The 6142-nt window shown below is 35.5% G+C and overlaps 1 pseudogene; it reads left to right on the top strand.

The window, feature by feature from the left end:
- Positions 1 to 3602: 3602 nt before the first annotated feature.
- On the top strand, positions 3603 to 4103 carry LOC119511022 (annotated as a pseudogene).
- Positions 4104 to 6142: the final 2039 nt, after the last annotated feature.

Raw genomic sequence — 6142 nt, 5'->3', positions numbered from 1 at the left:
ACAATATATAGGTAAGAGAGAAATTATTTCTTTAATATTCATTATTATGTGTATAAAAAGTTTAAAATGCTGTTTATTTCATTATAATTTTCAGTTGGGTTTAAATGATGCCAAAATACCCTGGTGAACATTTGAGAAAATTAATAAATTACCTGAATATTATATTTTAAAAACTATAAAATAGGTATAAGAAAAATTGCTGTATTACTGGATTCTTCCCTTTAATCATGTTCTATTATATTTTTGACCTAACCATAGTGAATTTTTACAATAAATTTTGTTCAGATAGAACAGTAAACAACTAAAAAACTGAATTTAATGATTTAGGTCATACCTTCTAATATAAATAAATCTTCCTGAAAATTATGATAAAATTGACATTGTGTTTAAACAATTGCTCTGATTAAAAATCTTTTAAGGTAAGTTACTTAAATATTAACTCCTTTATTCCTTCACCAACTTCTGGCAATAATTTCAGATGCACCTCTATCTATCTATCTATCTATCTATCTATCTATCTATCTATCTAGATTGGGAAATATGCAGAAAATGCTTTCTTCCATTGCCCCTTCCAGTATTTATGCATTATAAAGTACCCATAATAAAAATTCCATCTGAGAGTTTTCAATTACTTAGTGATTTGGGGTTGCTTGGGAGCCCATTTCAAATGAAAATCCACTTAACTAGAATTATTAGTATGTTTATTTATATAGTCTGTAATCAAAATCTAGTTTTTGACTCCATTTTATTCGTGCTAAACAACTTGCTGGGGAAGAAAGCTTTCATAGGAAACTAGTAGTATTTGTGGAGAAAGTCATGTATAATCACTCTAATAACAAATATAGAGCAAGGAACTGGTTTTGAATATGGAAAAACATTCCCAGAGTGCTAGTGTATTTATGAACTACCCAGTGTTTATAAAGTAATATTTAAAAGCAAAGTCCCTCCTTCAATAATAAACTCTATAGAAAAATTAACTTTGAATTTTGATGAGAAAAAAAATCACCAAGTCTGACAGAATTTTTTATGAATATGAGTTGAGACACACATACCTCAAGCTGCTAAGTCACTCCCTTTATTTTATCTTCATTCTTTCTCTGATACTTATTTTCTTCCTCTAGGTTCATTTTCCTACACTTATCATGTCTCTGTTTCTTTCAGCCTATTTCTCTTCCCCTCTCTTCTTGTTTTCTTCTCCCTTACTCAAATTTCCCTTTCTACTTTTATTCCCCTTTAGATGCCTTCTTCTCTGCCATTCTCAAATGTTCCACAGGAAATAATTCTATATTTGTCTACAGGCTTTACACAAATGCCACCTTGCTTCCCATGTCACAAAGTTTCATATAATACTATACCATTCTCCTTACTTTTTGTACCACTAGTTTCCCATTCACTTCTCATTTTTCACTGCCTTTAACAATAACACAAAAAGGAAATGGAAATTGCTCTCACTAAAGCCACTATTAATCTCTTAATTTTTACATTTCTTATCCTACCACAACATTTATTTTGGTGTGTAATACTGCACTTCTTTTTGTCCTTCTTTAGTATCTGTCTTCTCTTACTTCCACAACAAGAGGCTTCCCAATTTCCCTTCTGCTTTACTGACCACTCTGCTCACTATACTTTTCTTGTTTACCCTTTTCTCTTTTGTGCCAGCTAGGAATCTTGGTTTCAAGTGACTTAAACAATTTTTGGTGATTTAAGCAGAAAATGAGTTTATTAAATGAAAGTGTTCTCTAACATAGAATTGTTAGGGAGGTTAGAGAATTCACCTGTGAAAATTTGTAGAAAGAGAAGAAAGATAGACAACCACTCAACACTCATAACAATGCACCACCCTAGCTGAGTGACAGCTGCAGTCAGTCACAGCAGCTCAACTTCATACTACTAACACCACTAGCGTGGATGCAGGATGCATTTACTGGAGCTTTGATAGTGCTGCCTTGACTGCATTTGATACCACAATTTCCTTTTGTCCTTGTACATTTGTCTCCCTCTCTTCCATATTCCATATCCTGATGGGTGGGTTTGATTCACCAAACCTAAGTCAAGTCCTTTCACTCTAGGGCAAATGGGATGTAAATGTGAGTTTCTAGGTTTTTTGGATTTTAGACTGGATGGAACCCTATGATCACCAAAAAGACTCATGTTGTGGGAACAGGATCAGATGTTGGCCATCCAATAAATGACGTATATCCACTACCCCCCTTTAATACCACACTTCTTCAAGTACTTTCCTTGCACTTTTCTTTTCTTTCTATACTCTTCCCATGGATCCATAACTATTACTTCAATGCCTCAATGAGTTCAAGACATTATTTCTATTAAGCTCTGGTAGATTCATATTATTAATACATCTCACCTGGAGGTCCAAGGGTATTTCTTTGCATAAATTTACTGACACACATCTGAGTTCTCAATTTCAATTTTTGATGACCATCTACCCAGTCACCCAGTAGCTCAGCTCTCCTTTACTGACCATCTCTTCAAAATCTAATAAATCACTGAGTCCTAGTGATACTACATTCTGAATTTTTTGAATCTATCTCTTTGTCTTTCTTATCACTCCTAATGTCATATCATACATGGACTAGACACTTCACATATATTGAATCACCTGGGATGCATTATTTTAAATGCATATTCCTGGACCTCATTTTTGACATAACGAATGAGTTTTTACAATAGTATCTTACGATCTCTATTTAGGACTAAAAGTGTCCACAGGCAATCCTAATGTGTAATCTGATTTGGAAACCAAGAGAAACTATTAACAGCTTCCTGATTAGTATACCTTGCTCCAGTTTCTCCTCCCTGTAGGCTATTTTCTAAAATGCCAATTAATTTTAAAATATCTTACAGTGCCATTCCTGTTCTAAAAGATTTCAGTGCATGCTTATTCCCTTTGGGATAAAGTTCAGGATCCTACATATAGCATTCAATTCAGTTTGTAACCCAAACCCTTCAAAAAATTTTACCCCAGAATCTGAGTCCATGTCACACTAACATAGAATTTCCTTCCCACACTCTTTGGTGTCCCTATATATTTAACATCCATGTAAAATCTGTTTTTCTAAATCTGTTAATTCCTCCACATTTAGAGCTGATTTACTAATTATTTTAATATTAAATCAAATTAGAACATCATTCTGATAAGAGGAGGATTTGATTTCAATTCCCTCTCCCAATTTTTAATTATAAATACTGGGTGAATATTCTTTTTACATTTATTCCATTTTATTTCAGTGGACATCCAGTGGGGACAGGGTTTGTTCTCACAGGACTCACAGATCCATCAGAATGGCAAATCCCCCTATTCCTGATGACCTTGGTCATATATCTCATCACCATTATGGGGAACCTGAGACTGACTGCTCTCTTCTAGAATGACCTTTACCTTCACTCTGCTGTGTACTTATTCCTTGGGTGTTTAGCATTTGTGCATGCTTGGCTAACATCCACAGTGATCCCTAAGATTTTGGTTGGCTTTTTAGCCAAAATTACAATGATGTCTCTCTCTGAATGCAGGATACAAGGTTTTTTGTTTTTTTTTTTCCTTTGAAATCAGTGTAACCACAGAATGTTTTCTCCTGGCTACAATGGCATATGATCGATATGTAGGCATATGCAAACCTTTACTTACCTACTTATTGTGACCAATTGGCTGTACATGCAGCTATCAGTCCTATCATTTGTAGGTGACCTTCTTCATGCCTTAATTCATGAGAGTTTTTGATTCAGATTAACCATCTGTAAATCTAACATAACATATAACTTCTCCTGTGACATAATACCATTGTTTAAGATTTCCTGTACTGACCTTTCTATTAATTTTCTGATGGTACTTATTTTCTCTGGTTCAATTCTGTTATCCACCATTATGACTGTTCTTTTCTCTTATGCATCCACTTTCTTTACAGTCTTAAAAAAGAAGTCTGCAAAAGGCATAAGGAAAGACTTTTCCACCTGTGGAGCCCGTCTCTTCTGTCTCTTTATATTATGGCCCCTTTCTCCAAATATATGTGCACCCTAGATTACCTCAAGCAGATGATCAAGATATGATGGACTCTCTGTTTTATACTGATATAAGTCCTTTTTAATGCATTTTTATTGAGATATAATCACATAACATACAAGTATTCAAACTGTACAATCAGTTGTTCACAGTGTTGTCATATAGTTGTGCTTTCATCACCACAATCCAACTTTGAACATTTTCATTGCTCCAAAAACTAAAATGAAAATTTAGATAAAAAAGAATATCCAAGCCATTCCATTCACCTTCTCTCCCATTGTTCATTTACTTTTTTAATAGAGTTTAACTGAGATATATTCACTCATCCACAGTGTACAATTATTCACAGCACCATCAGTTATGTGTTCATCACCAGAATCAATTTTTGAACCTTTTCCTTACCCCAAATTAAAAGTAAAATAATAAAAGAACACCTAAATTTTTCCATCCCCTCCTTCCCACCCTATTCTTCATCTAATTTTTGTCCCCATTTTTCCACTTATCTGTCCATATACTTGATAAAGGGAGTGTGAGCCACAAGATTTTCACAGTCACATAGTCATGCTATGCAATCTGTATATTTATACAATTGTCTTCAAGAATCAAGGTCACTCAGTTGCAGTTTGACAGCTTCAGGTATTTCCCTCCAGCCATTCCAACACACTAAAGACTAAAAGATGATCTCTATATAGTGATTAGGAATAACCTCCAGAGTGACCGCTCAATTCCATTTGAAAATTCTCAGTCACTGGAACCCTACTTTGCTTCATCTCTCCTCCCCCTTTTGGTCAATAAGATCCTCTCAATCCCACAGTGCTGGTCCAGGCACATCTCCAGAAGTCATTTCCCACATTGCCAGGGGGATTCACAACCCTGAGACTCACGTCCCATGTTGCAGGGATGATTGTGAGTTCACTGGCTGAGTGGACTTCAAGAGAGAGGGCCATATCTGAGCAACTAAAAGGCAATCAGGGTGTGGGGTGGGGGGATCATAGGTACAATTATAAGTGGGCTAAGCCTCTCCCTTGCAGCAACTAGCCTCACAGGGGAAGGCCACCAGATTGAGGGCTTGGCCCACTAAATTGGCCATCTTCAATGTTTGCAGGAAAATCAGCAATAGTTCAATACTTCTGCATTTCTCCCCAGCTCATCAGGGGGCTCCACAAATACACTTATACTCTCTGTCCATATCACTCTGGAATGTGTCAGGATGTCACCCCAACCTGTAAAAACTCATCAAATCTCACTTCCCATTCACAACTCCCTGCACCTATGGTGTTCAAACAAATTGATCATACAAGTTGAATTACCTAGTGAGCTACAGAAAATATAGATGTTGCACCAGATAAACATCTCATCCCTTGGTCTCACACATATAACTGAGAAGTACCTTGTTACACCTATTATCTTCTTTATGGCACTAGGACTTCTCAAAATTCAGAATATAAAGCTTTTCCTCTAACACATTTGGGATAAAAACAATAAACATTTGTCATGATACTAATATATCAGGACCAATAATTATGTTCGTTACCATGCAAATTATTTTTCCATTAAATCCTAAAGGCATTTCTTTGCAATGACATTGTATTTCTTTAGGGAGTTCCCCAAACATACAACTGTGCAGCATAATTAAAGCTTCTCTGTGAGACACTGAGGTTAAAGCAAATATGCCTCACAAAAATATGTGAGATGATCATCTTGACAATTTTATTTTAACTGATTGCACTTTTACAATCCTGTTCACCATTCTGTGCATATGCAAAATAGAGGCAAAAATGTACCAGGGTGGTTTGAGTACTAATTTGAGAAAATGTGATTAATATGTTTTACTAAAAATACTTAGTATTTGGTTGAGAGGAGACTGAAAGTTCTGATGGCTTCAGCCAGTGTCAAAGATTTATTCACTCTGTGAGTTTAATCTGTTCCCACTTATTACAAAGCCCTCACATGAAAAACTTTGATATTACTGTTTTGTCTTTTCACCTCATGATCTTTATGTAGCTTATACTGTGTGATGTTGAGGTTCATGTGTCAACTTGGCCAGGTGTATCAAGCAAACACTGGCCTAACAATTGCTGTGAGGACATTTGAGGCTGGTTAATAAACCAACAGGCTGGTTTA

Source organism: Choloepus didactylus, chromosome 1, assembly GCF_015220235.1.
Source record: "Choloepus didactylus isolate mChoDid1 chromosome 1, mChoDid1.pri, whole genome shotgun sequence".
NCBI lineage: Eukaryota > Metazoa > Chordata > Mammalia > Pilosa > Megalonychidae > Choloepus > Choloepus didactylus.
The sequence above is the reverse complement of the archived record's forward strand: the minus strand, read 5'-3'. Positions and strand labels throughout refer to the sequence as shown.